This window comes from Ranitomeya imitator, chromosome 3 (assembly GCF_032444005.1).
Source record: "Ranitomeya imitator isolate aRanImi1 chromosome 3, aRanImi1.pri, whole genome shotgun sequence".
Classification (NCBI taxonomy): Eukaryota; Metazoa; Chordata; class Amphibia; order Anura; family Dendrobatidae; genus Ranitomeya; species Ranitomeya imitator.
The window spans coordinates 211,006,515-211,019,798 of NC_091284.1; positions in this window are offsets into that span (position 1 = coordinate 211,006,515).

Genomic DNA, 13,284 nt, shown 5'->3' on the forward strand with positions numbered 1-13,284 from the left:
TTGGGTGATTCATGGGAATGGGGGGTTCACTGCATGGATTTTTATAGGGCTTTGGGCCAGTTTGAACGTTGCAGAGCCACTATGTGTCACAGCTATGGGGCAGTTTGAACGTTGCAGAGCCACTATGTGTCACAGCTATGGGGCAGTTTGAACGTTGCAGAGCCACTATGTGGCACAGCTATGGGGCAGTTTGAACGTTGCAGAGCCACTATGTGTCACAGCTATGGGGCAGTTTGAACGTTGCAGAGCCACTATGTGTCACAGCTATGGGACAGTTTGAACGTTGCAGAGCCACTATGTGGCACAGCTATGGGGCAGTTTGAACGTTGCAGAGCCACTATGTGTCACAGCTATGGGGCAGTTTGAACGTTGCAGAGCCACTATGTGGCACAGCTATGGGGCAGTTTGAACGTTGCAGAGCCACTATGTGGCACAGCTATGGGGCAGTTTGAACGTTGCAGAGCCACTATGTGTCACAGCTATGGGGCAGTTTGAACGTTGCAGAGCCACTATGTGGCACAGCTATGGGGCAGTTTGAACGTTGCAGAGCCACTATGTGGCACAGCTATGGGGCAGTATGAACGTTGAAGAGCACTATGTGGCACAGCTATCTGCTGACCGAACTTTTTTTTTCCCTTCACAGAGGCAAAGAGACAGCGCCGCCGCCACGAGGCATCACTCACCGCCTCTGATGTCCCAGAGCCCTCAGGTTCAACGACAACAGATCCGAGTAGGTTCCCACAATTATGTGATTTGGATTCAGTTGCAGGTCCCCTCTTCCACCCCCCTCCCCCGGCAGCCAGGGTTGCCATATATGCTAACAGACCTTTTTTTCTTTTTTTTCCTTCACAGAGGCAAAGAGACAGCGCCGCCGCCACGAGGCATCACACACTGCCTCTGATGTCCCAGAGCCCTCCGGTTCAACGACAACAGATCCGAGTAGGTTCCCACAATTATGTGATTTGGATTCAGTTGCAGGTCCCCTCTTCCCCCCCCTCCCCCGGCAGCCAGTGTTGCCATATATGCTGACAGACCTTTTTTTTTTTTTTTTCTTCACAGAGGCAAAGAGACAGCGCCGCCGCCACGAGGCATCACACACCGCCTCTGATGTCCCAGAGCCCTCAGGTTCAATGACAACAGATCCGAGTAGGTTCCCACAATTATGTGATTTGGATTCAGTTGCAGGTCCCCTCTTCCCCCCCCTCCCCCGGCAGCCAGTGTCGCCATATATGCTGACAGACCTTTTTTTTTTTTTCCTTCACAGAGGCAAAGACACAGCGCCGCCGCCGACAGCACGAGGCATTCGACACGGACTCTGATCCCGAAGTGCCCTCCGTGCCTCAACATCCTAGTAGGTTCCCACAATAAAGTTATTTTGATTTGGTTGCAGGCCCACTCTTTCACCCCCAACCCAAACCCCCCCCCAAGTCAGTATTTACTTATATGCTGACAGTTTTTTTTTTTTCCTTCACAGAAGCAAAGACACATCGGGAGACTACTGTGTTATTAATGTTATGTTTTTTGACCCACAGCTGTCGTCAGTGTGAACAAGGAGGATCTGGAAGCCGGCATAGAAAGGCTTATCCACACTATGGCGCGGATTCAGGAGCAGCACAATGTTGCAATGGAGGAGCTGCAGAAGCTTCGGGACATGTGCCAGCAGTTGGAGGCGGGGCCAAAATAGAAACCAAGTGTCTGAACATTTTAGGTTGTGTGTTGTACAGTTAAAAAAAGTTTGTTAATTTAAAAAAAAAAAAATATATATATATATATATATATATATATATATATATATATATATATATCCCACCACAGGGACATGTGCCAACAGTTGGAGGCGGGCCAATAATACATTTTTGGTTGTTACATTAAAAATATTTAGTTAAACTATGATTCCATTTTTTTTGTATTAGTTAACTGTACATGACTTTGTTACGTTAATTTGTGCCCTGATACAGTGCTGTGATCGAGACACACCAATCAAACAGTCGTGATTGAATTTCTAATAAAAGCTTTTATTTAAAACATTATTTTAACAAGACAATAAAATAAAAAGTAATGTTAAAGAAGTTCGGAAATCACAAATTGTGATACGACGATTCTTCCGGCTGATAACTTTGGTGCCTGATGGGCGAAGCCATATGTGAAGGTATTGGCGTGTAGGAGTTAGGGGGTGGCTCCCCGAAGTGGGAAACGGAAACATTGTGTCGCATTGGTGTCTGACACTGTGACCAACCATTGTAATATGAGGGCTCTGTCCGCTGCATTGGCCGGGAATAGACCAAACGAGTGTGCTTGTCCAAATCGCCATCTGTACCCTTGTTTACAGCTTCCATAATTAGATGCTCCGCTAGTGTTCTTTGGCTGTCGTCCATTTTGGCCAGTTTGTCAACAACATAGTGTCCAAACCCCTGCAACGCAGGGCTAACATTGTTTGTTAACACCTTTTTTGCAAGGTTCAACAGTTCATGTGAGACGTCTGAGGTGGCTTTCCGTTTCCTTGGACCTTGCCTCGATTGAGTCCTGGCAGGTGCAGCCTCCACTAAATCTGTTGTCGTGCAGTCCTGTGAACAGTCCAGTGTACTGTCCTGTGCACTGTCATCCTGGGAAAAAAAAAAAAAAAAAAGTTATGAACCCGGCAACAAAAAGTTTTACCACCATAACCGCATCCAAACTATATATTCGTATTAGGTTAAAAAAGGTTGTAATATATTTTAAGCTTAGTAATATTCTTTAACCTTCCCATTTATTTAATACTTTGAACTACACTGTTCTGACTGCTAGGGGAACCTGATGAATATTTTATAGTCTAAATAGTCTCAACAAGAGTACATCGGCAGCTTGAAGCAATACTATTTTCTATATTGCTTAGATGGTATGGTTTAGAAATATCGCCATTTCATACATATTAAGTTCCCCATATAATACTTTACTGCGACAGGGTTACTTATGTGTACATGTTTTTGTAATAACTTCAAACTGATGGGATAATCAGAAGTATAAAACATAAAATGCAGAGAAAAAATATGTAATCATAGGACACATTGGTGAACTTTCGTCCAAAGAGCTACTTACTTGTTGCCCTTATGAGTCCTGCTCGGCGTGGTTCTCCGAAACAATTTGTTCCACAGGTGCCAACAAGCGAAAACACGTGGATGTCCGTGGCACCTGTTGGTCCCTCAGAAAATTCATATGTTCAAAATACCAAAGCTTTGGCACGTAAACATCTTCGGTGGAAGCCCCAGACTTTGTAGTGTGAAGAACCTTGTTAAGCTCCTTCCTCCACACCGTGCGGAGCGCCTGAATTTTCTTTTTAATAACCGCTTCATTTGCTGGCTCTTCTGGTGCATGACGATTGTAAAGCTCAATGAGCTTTAAATAACCCTCCTTCCTCTTTTCCCTGTTACAATACTCTGGAGATTTGAACTTCCAGAGGCAGGGAAAAGACTGGTATATTTCTATGAAATCCCTGATGAATTCCACACGATTTGACATCTGAAAAATAATTATAAAAAAAAATTACACGGTTGACAAAGAGTCCTTTAAACAATACTTTTACCAGTGTGCCAAACACTTAACAACAGCAGCCACACAAAGCGCTCATGCCGACCATCCATTGTTCCATCTGCCACGCCATAGGCCACCATAACCCAAAACAGTGTACCGCCCGCTTCACTACAGCAGCCACACAAAGCGCTCATGGTGACCATACATTGTACCATCTGCCACGCTCTAGCTCACCAGACACAACCAGTCACAACCAGTCACAACAGCGTACCATCCGCATCGCTTCAGCGGCGGAACGACGCGTTCATGCCGACCAAACAGCGTTCCATCTACCACGCTGTAGCCCACCAGTCACAACCAGTCACAACCAGTCACAACAGCGTACCATCCGCATCGCTTCAGCGGCGGAACGAATCGTTCATGCCGACCAAACAGCGTTCCATCTACCACGCTGTAGCCCACCAGTCACAACCAGTCACAACCAGTCACAACAGCGTACCATCCGCATCGCTTCAGCGGCGGAACGAAGCGTTCATGCCGACCAAACAGCGTTCCATCTACCACGCTCTAGCCCACCAGTCTCAACTAGTGTTGAGCATTCCGATACCGCAAGTATCGGGTATCGGCCGATACTTGCGGTATCGGAATTCCGATACCGAGATCCGATATTTTTGTGATATCGGGTATCGGTATCGGAAGTGTAAAATAAAGAATTGAAATAAAAAATATTGTTATATTCACCTCTCCGGCGGCCCCTGGACATCAGCGGGAGGATCCGGCGTCCGGCACGGCTTCTTTCTTCAAAATGCGCGCCTTTAGGACCTGTGGTATGACGTCCCGGCTTCTGATTGGTCGCGTGCCGCCCATGTGACCGCCACGCGACCAATCAGAAGCCGCGACGTCATTCCTCAGCTAAAGTCCTAGAATGAGCGCCTTCTAGGACCTGAGGAATGACGTCGCGGCTTCTGATTGGTCGCGTGGCGGTCACATGGGCGGCACGCGACCAATCAGAAGCCGGGACGTCATTCCACAGGTCCTAAAGGCGCGCATTTTGAAGAAAGAAGCCGTGCCGGACGCCGGATCCTCCCGCTGATGTCCAGGGGCCGCCGGAGAGGTGAATATAACAATATTTTTTATTTTAATTCTTTATTTTACACTTTAATATGGATCCCAGGGCCTGAAGGAGAGTTTCCTCTCCTTCAGACCCTGGGATCCATGAGGATACATTCCGATACTTGATGTCCCATTGACTTGTATTGGTATCGGATATCGGTATCGGCGATATCCGATATTTTTCGGGTATCGGCCGATACTATCCGATACCGATACTTTCAAGTATCGGACGGTATCGCTCAACACTAGTCACAACCAGTCACAACAGCGTACCATCCGCATCGCTTGTTCCATCTGCCACGCCATAGGCCACCATAACCCAAAACAGTGTACCGCCCGCTTCACTACAGCAGCCACGCAAAGCGCTCATGGTGACCATACATTGTACCATCTGCCACGCTCTAGCTCACCAGACACAACCAGTCACAACCAGTCACAACCAGTCACAACAGCGTACCATCCGCATCGCTTCAGCGGCGGAACGACGCGTTCATGCCGACCAAACAGCGTTCCATCTACCACGCTCTAGCCCACCAGTCACAACCAGTCACAACAGCGTACCATCCGCATCGCTTCAGCGGCGGAACGAAGCGCTCATGACGACAGTACATCGTTCCATCCACTATGCCCAAGCGGTGTAACATACCTCGAAGCTGCGGTGTAAAGCGTGGAATATTCTGTGAAATACTGAATCCGACGTCCTGGTCCAACAAGTGTCCAAGTACAAAGTGAAGAAAGGAAATTTTGAAACCGGTGAGGTGGCTTTGGGGACAATAGCGCTCAGGTGACAAATTTTCCAACCAATTGTGTGCACAGAACCTGTGGCCTATCAGCACATAGCTAGCAGCTCGACACGCCCCCTAGTGAACAACGTCACGCACAGATTATGCAAAATTTGCTCTGAATCGTCTTGTGTGACACGACCGTACGACTGTCCCATACGACTTCTACATCGCAAATACGTCATGAAATTATCGCTCCAGCGCCGTACATCGTGAAGTGTGACCGCAGTCTACGATGTTGGAGCGATAATTAAGCGACGATGTAACGTCACAAATCGTGCCATCGTAGCGATCAAAATTGCACTGTGTGACGGTACCCTTAGTGCGCAAAAAGATAAGACATACTAGTCTGTATATGGCATTATTTACACAGGCAATGCAGAGCATCTGGTTTACAGCCCAGTGCTGCAAAATGCATGTTGTGCGAACAGAGGCCAACAGTTTACAGAGCCATTTTGGATCAACTGCACCCTGCAAGATAAAGTGCAAAAAATCCCACATATCAATGTACATGTAAGGTATTAGTTTATATTTAAACATCTCTGCTTTTTTCTCTGCAATTTTTTTAAATTTTTTGGAGGATTTCTAAGTCCTCTTTTTGTGGTGGTGAGCTTTTATTCTATGTTTAGCATTAGGACTGGCAAAATGTAAGGACATTTGACGCGGGTTGCCAGCTTTCGTATTGAGGCCCCAATATAAACTAATAACTTACATACATTGATATGTGGGTTTTTTTTGCACTTTATCTTGCAGGGTGCAGTCGGTGCATCAAGAGAATGCCAAGAGTGTGCAAAGCAGTCATCAAAGCAAAAGGTGGCTACTTTGAAGAACCTAGAATATAAGACATAATTTCAGTTGTTTCACACTTTTTTGTTAAGTATATAATTCCACGTGTGTTATTTCATAGTTTTGATGCCTTCAGTGTGAATTTACAATTTTCATAGTCATGAAAATACAGAAAAATCTTTAAATGAGAAGGTGTGTCCAAACTTTTGGTCTGTACTGTAGATACATAAAAACAATTTGCACATTTACATATATATATATAGAGAGAGAGAGAGAGACTTTTACAAACAGGTGCACAGAAGTATGGTAATACACATAGAAGATAGTAAGTCTGTACACATTTTATTATTATTATTATTATTTATATAGCACCATTAATTCCATGGTGCTGTACATGTGAAAAGGGGTTACATACAGGGTTATAGATATCGTTAACAGTAAACAAATTTACAGTGACAGACTGGTACAGAGGGGAGAGGACCCTGTCCTTGCGAACTTACATTCTTCAGGATAGTGGGGAAGAGACAGGAGGTTGGTGTGCTGCAGCACTGGTAGTGGTGAGGCGGCAGCTCGGGTGGTCGTAGCAGCAGCTCGGGTGGTTGTGGCGGCACCTCGGGTGGTCAGTGACGTGGTGGCAGCTCGGGTGGTCGGTGACGTGGCGGCAGCTTGGGTGGTTGGTGACAACGGCGGCAGCTTGGTTGGTCAGTGACGTGGTGGCAGCTTGGGTGGTCGGTGACGTGGCGGCAGCTCAGGTGGTCGGTGATGTGGCGGCAGCTCGGGCGGTTGGTGAAGCGGCAGAATGGTTATTGCAGACTGTAGGCTTTCCTGAAGAGATGGGTTTTCAGGTTCCGTCTGAAGAATCCGAGGGTGGTGGATAATCAGATGTGTTGAGGCATGGAATTCCAGAGGATGAGGGATATTCGGGAGAAATCTTGGAGGCGGATGTGTTATTGAATGGATATGTGTGGAGGAGAGAAGGAGGTCTTGGGAGGATCGAAGATTACGTGAGGGAAGATAGTGGGAGATTAGTTCAGAGATATAAGGAGGGGACAGGTTGTGGATGGCTTTGTAGATCAGTGTTAGTAGTTTGAACTGGATTCGTTGGGGAATTGGAAGCCAATGGAGGGATTTGCAGAGGGGTGAAGCAGGGGAGTAGCGAGGAGAGAGGTGGATTAGCTGAGCAGTAGAGTTGAGGACAGACTGGAGTGGGAGTTAGCGGGGAGGCCACAGAGGAGGGTGTTGCAGTAATCGAGGCGGGAGATGATGAGGGCATGCACAAGAGTTTTAGTAGATTGTGGGCTGAAGAAGGGATGGATTCTGGCAATATTTTTGAGTTGGAGGCGACAGGAGGTGGCAAGGGTTTGGACGTGCAGTTTGAAGGACAGGGCAGAATCGAGAGTTACCCCGAGGCAGCGGATTTCAGGTGCGGGAGAGAGTGCGATGCCGTTTACTATAATAGATAGTTCAGGTAGGGGGGATACGCGAGATGGGGGAAAGATAATGAGTTCGGTTTTGTCTACATTGAGTTTTAGGAAGTGAGATTTGAAGAAGGAGGATATGTCTGAAAGACACTCCGGGATTCTGGACAGCAGAGAGGTGACATCTGAGCCAGAGAGGTAGATCTGAGTGTCATCCGCATATAGGTGGTACTGGAAGCCATGGGATTTTATGAGTTATCCTAGGCCAAGGGTATAGATGGAAAAAAGTAGAGGCCCTAGGACAGAGCCTTGAGGGACTCCAACAGAGAGGGGGTGGGGTGAGGAGGTAGTGGGTGAGTGGGAAACGCTAAATGTGCGGTCGGAAAGGTGTGAGGCAATCCAGGACAGGGCAAGGCCTTTGATGCCAAGGGAAGAAAGAATCTGCAGTTATTACTTACATATGTCGTCCCTCTGGCAGGTGCATTCTTCCATCTTCAGCAGCTCCATCCTGGGGGTCTTCAGTCCTCCATCAGCACTTACTGGCCAGATCTCCAGCTGTCAGACAGTCCTGTCTTCTGCCTCTTCACTACATCTGACACTTCTCCTTCCTCCTGAGAAGTTCTGGAAGGTGTCTGACCCATGTGAACATCGGCCATCACATCACCCTCCCCTCCCCCCTGTAGCCACTTACCATCCCCTGTACTGATGGGTCTTTATTGAGAAATGGCTGCACTGGTCCAGTCAGGCAGCATTCACACTGCAGTTCCTGCTTCTGAGTTGGCCAGTGCAGCGGTTTTCCAATAAAGCCCCCTCAGTACAGGGGGTGGAAGTAGCTACAAGGGGGCAGGAGGATTTATGTGCTAGCTCATATGAACAATTAGGCAGTTCAGTTGTCAGAACTCCTCAGGAGGCAGGAGAGGTGTCAGTTATACTGATTGCTGGAAGGCTGTTCCCAGCAGTAGTCAGAGGCAGTAAGGAGGAGGCAGGAGAGAGGATTGGCTGAGATCAGCTATACTTACCAGGCCTGTTCCTGCCTGCAGGACGCAGAGAAGCAGGGAGCATGTCCAGGAATCCCGAGCTCCTGCATCATAGAGCAAGCGGCAGCATCAACTCAGAGGAGAGGAAGGGGGCCCCTCTCTGACAGTAAAAGACTTTCCTCTGTTGTTGCTGGTTCTATCAGAGAACAAGATATTTCAGCAGCTGATCAGGCCCCCTGTCCTCCTGGGTCCCTATGCAGCTGCATCGGCTACACATGCGGTATGACCACCCATGTGTGACCTTATTCAATGTGATGCTATAAATATTTATTAATACACTATGGGCATCTTAGACATTCCTATAGGATACTTGTGGGATACTACGTCCTTTTAAATTAAAGGTCCTGCCATATTAATTGACAACTAAAAATCTACCTTACACAAGTTTATTCAGCTAAATCTTTTATTACTAAAAGGATACCAATGTATTACTGAACAAGTAGATAAATTGTTGTATTATGTTATGTGACTCTACAAGCTGTGGTGCGCAATTCACGAATAGGGTCTTGCAGCAACCAATAGGGTCAGTCCCTTGGTCTAAGAAGAAGGACCGTGCCATGTGTACCTTTCTTGTGCCGGGTCCGGAATCAAGGCTGTCTTCTCTGTTGTCAGGGTGAAAGCTTAAGAGACCGGATCAATCATTGCAGGTGGAAATAGGGGGTTTGGCTAAGTGCTTACAGACACAGCACATGCAGAAATGGGCAGACGTGGCGGGAAGAGACAGCACGCAGCGAAGTGAGTGCTCCGGCCCTCGAGCATCAATATAGCGCAGGCCCACACTCGAGCTTCCCCGTCATCACCGACAGAGACTGTGAGGAGACGTGCAGTGTGCCCGTTGGTCACCACAAAGCAAGATGTTGAACGTTCTGGGCTAGTGAGTACTGCGTATGTGCTGACAGAGAGAGACTGGGTGCAGGACTGCTATCTGCACCCTGATTCACCAGTGTATGTCTGCTGGGCCACGTCGGGCTCAGACAGAACTGTGGCCCACGCTCTTCTGGCCACATCAGTATATGGACTAGGGGCTCAGCGGAAGGTGCCGGAGACCAACCGCTGCCAACAGAAGACGTATCATCGTTACCTAAAGGTCATTATCAGACAAGTGCCCCATTAGCCGTTGTTGGCGCCATCACCTGCTCTGGAACTACCACGTCTTGATAAACGTCTGACAGGATAAGTTAACCCCCAAGAACTGTTAATACCATTTTTCACTTTTCTTTAATCTCTGCATACTTTCTATATTTTAAACTGCCTACTCAACCCCCTGGTTAACCTTTAACCTCCCTGCGTGGAGTATACTGTATCAGTATTAATTAAAATTGTTAACTCTTGCTCTATCTCCTGTCCTTCACTGCATCCCACAACCTGCTCACACGGGTGCACCACATCGTATGCATTAGGGTGCCAACCTCTGTGGACTGGTAGGGGGTGTTTAGGGTTGAGCTAGGTACTATGAAGTCCATTCCCTAAACCACATTACTTTTGTTATTTTACATTCATATATGCTTTCCTATCTTCTACGTTCTAGTATTTTAATAATATTTTATTACATTAAATAATGACTATTTTATGTTTTTTTTCTAGTTTTGTTTACAAGAGAGAACGATATGTAGTAAAGAACAGTACGTTATAAATAATCCGATATGTGTAATAAGGGACGGTAATATCCATGATAAAGGAGACTATGCAAGCTGTATACAACCCCTGGCAAAATTATGGAATCACCGGCCTTGGAGGATGTTCATTCAGTTGTTTAATTTTGTAGAAAAAAAGCAGATCACAGACATGGCGCAAAACTAAAGTAATTTCAAATGGCAACTTTCTGGCTTTGAGAAACACTGAAAGAAATCAAGAACAAAAAATGTAGTAGTCAGTAATGGTTACTTTTTTTTAATCAAGCATAGAGGAAAAATTATGGAATCACTAAATTCTGAGGAAAAATTATGGAATTATGAAAAACAAACAAACAAACACTCCAACACATCACTAGTATTTTGTTGCACCACCTCTGGCTTTTATAACATCTTGCAGTCTCTGAGGCATTGATTTAATAAGTGTCAAACAGTTTTCATCAATCTGGCTCCAACTTTCTCTAATTGCTGTTGTCAGATCAGCTTTGCATCCTTGAAATTGTCATTGTGTAGCAAAGTGCATTCCACCATCAACCACAGCACTGGCTGTCAGGGACTTTACATGTCTTCCATGGCCCAATGAGTCAATGTTTTGAACTGTGGGTATGCTACCACAGGCAGGCTGGATTGTGACAGGTAATAGCTTCACATCAGGAGGCACTCATGCTGTCCCTTCATTTCCTCCACATAATGGATATTTCTGCATCCCCAACAGGAGCAGGGCAGAATATTTGATCAAATCTCATCCTGGATGGCTCTACACCAACTACAACTGAGCAACTTAACAAGCGACAATGCCAGGAACATAAAATTGGCTGCAATTTGTGTGGGCAAAGTAACACATGCTACCAGCATGACATATGTCCTCAATTTGATCGTGCAACATTTTTAAACAAATATACCATCTGAACAATGTGATTCTAATGGCCAGGAGAGTATGTGAGCACTTACGTGGCAAATAACGGTCTCCTAAGTTTGCAATGACAGAGCGGCATGACTTATCCCCATGTGATTTGCTACAAAATGGAATTCATTGCTGCATTTGTTGAAACATCTGTACAAGCAATATAAGATGGTGATGTGACTGATTATATAATTCAGCACACAAATTGGAGCTTATGTTACCTTGAAATTCACTAATGACATATGATGAATGGGGTGTATTGCCTTCTGAGGCCCTAGTAAATAGGATGCAAAACTTGTTAGTAAGGACAACTGTGGAATGAATGCCTCTTTTATTTAGAATGGAAAAAAAAACTGGCAACAAGGCATGGAGCAAGAACAGAAATTTCCAAACATCCCACCACGCTTGTTCGGTTGAGGCCCCGTTGTTCTTCACATTACGTTTTTACAGGCAATAGTATATAGGACAACCCCTGCAGCATAACATTACTTTATAAATGTCAATACTACTTTCTTGGGGCTTTCTTTGGTCTGTGTGCAAGAAAATGTAACATTTATAGACATTTAGATATTTGTTTTGTTAAATCTTGAAAAATAAGCCATTCCTTCCATAATCCCTTATTTACAATCATTATAATTTTGGTAAAAATGGGGGTTGTTAGACCATTGACTGATGTATATTCTGCCAGTGTGCGCTTATTCTCGACTGGGCACAAAAGACTAAACATTTTTCCTAAAAATAATTCCATGTCTTCCATGATTGCTATTTTTTTTACCATCATTCTCACTGTTTGAAACAATGGGTCTTTATTGTTCATTGACTTTTGTGAATTTCCCCAGTAGACCATTGGATTGGATTGGACCCCAGCAAAGGATTGAGCCGAAAAGGCAAAAATAGAAACAAAAATTATGACTTCCAAGATTAATATATTACTTTTCATCTTTTGCGTTTTTCTGTTTACAAATGAGCATATTTTAATCGGGATTGGGTCCCTGCCAAGGACTGGGTACAGATTTTTTTAATGTGACTTTTCCTCACTACCTCATGGGTCAGAGTGTGTAATTGAAACAGGAATCAAACTCTAATTTTTGGTCTGGGCATCATGCCACATAAGGCAACATACAAAGTTATTAGGGTAGACAGTAACTGCCCTGAGTTCATCTTTTATAAAATGTGTTGTCCAACTTAATTTGGCATGACCATAGACTGTGGCAAATTATTTTGGCCGGTAGTCCCCTGCACCAAACATATTAGGCCCATGCTGCAGCTGTTAAATGATCACTGATCGGCTACATAGAAGTCGAGCAGTGATTGTTTAATAGCTTGTGTATACATAGGCTTTCATTTTTTTTTCAATGTCACATCTTGATTACACATAATAATGTGCTGTGAAGAACAATAATGTTTAAGCAAGTTTACTGAGTGATTGGCAGCCTGTTTACACTAACCATTTTTCTGGAAACCAGGGTTCTCAATTGTCATCAATTCTAATGTTCCCTTAAAGGTAGCAGGAGAATTGTCTGCCTTATCTTAAAAAAGTGATAATTTTTGGACTTTATTATTTTAGAAATCATGTAAAGTCTGTGGATTATTAAACAGGTGTTACCGCAGATTGCCTAGTTACTCACAGCCATGTATGTTGATAATGCCCACCTTGACATTGCTAAGGCTGTGTTGCCTTAAACAGCATTAAGGGGTTGGAACAGTTCTAGGAAACCTCAGAAAGTCAAACGTTTTTTAGGGCAATTGGAGGCTTTGGATTTATTTTGAACCAATTCACAGGGAATTACATTTTTTGGAAAAATTTGCAAAGCTGAAAAATTCTAATTTTTAATGTTCACTCATGTCTATTGTATATACCATAAATTATAATAATTTAAATCAGGAAATAAGGAGTTTATTTAACAAAAAAGTTAAACAGTATTCCAGGCAAGCTCCTAGAATCCGCTATTATCCCCACTGCAAATCATCTCTTTCTTAATATTCTTCTCCATTCTGCAAAATTGTCAGGTCATCTATAAAACCTTACTGACAGATTCTACAAGCTTGCCATTTCTATGATGATAAAATTGCAGGATTATGTCAGTTAAAGGTTCATCCTTTGAA